Below are 637 nucleotides of genomic sequence, written 5' to 3' on the forward strand. Positions count from 1 at the left end.
GACCTGTCTTGGATGTGTTTTAGTAGACTAGTAATTTAGTAAAATACAGTCACATTTCAATTATTATACATTATATATATATATATATATATATGTATAGATTATTACTATTTAGAAATAAGTTCTTAAACTTATTTTTCTTAAAACAAAAAACAGTAAGTAAAAAAATAAAGCAGATAATTATCTCTTCTAGTATCGACCTTTGTACTTGGTTCCTATGCCTTTTAAAATTTTGCACGTGGAGGATGTGAAACAAAATAATTTTTTTCAGGTTTTGTATATATATATAGTTGAATAACCAAAAAAAATCTTAAATTACTATATCGATACTATAGAATCCCACAATAATTTATCAAGCTTAGTAACTACGCTGTATTTGGGTCTGAAAAAATATGAAATTTCAAGTAGACCAAAGACACAACCTACGTCCTTGAAATCTTGGTTTGAAAAAACGTGATGGCATTCTAACACTTTAGAATGGCTGAGAAAGCCACTAGAGGGACATTCTGAGCTTTTGATTGGTTATTAACACATCCTAAATTAAAGTAAGTGTGTATAAGGGACCGTTTTCAAAAATGGAAAGAGGTGAGCAGAGCCACTGTGTTTGATTCAGTGCATGAGTGATATCTCAGCAAAT

General features: G+C 29.5%; 1 protein-coding gene across 1 annotated transcript in view; it reads right to left on the reverse strand.

The window, feature by feature from the left end:
- LOC106461213 (carnitine O-acetyltransferase-like) overlaps window positions 1–637 on the reverse strand; it is a 50,123-nt gene that overhangs the window by 36,572 nt on the left and 12,914 nt on the right. The window lies entirely within an intron of this gene.

The sequence above is a fragment of the Limulus polyphemus genome, unplaced genomic scaffold, assembly GCF_000517525.1.
Source record: "Limulus polyphemus unplaced genomic scaffold, Limulus_polyphemus-2.1.2 Scaffold914, whole genome shotgun sequence".
NCBI lineage: Eukaryota > Metazoa > Arthropoda > Merostomata > Xiphosura > Limulidae > Limulus > Limulus polyphemus.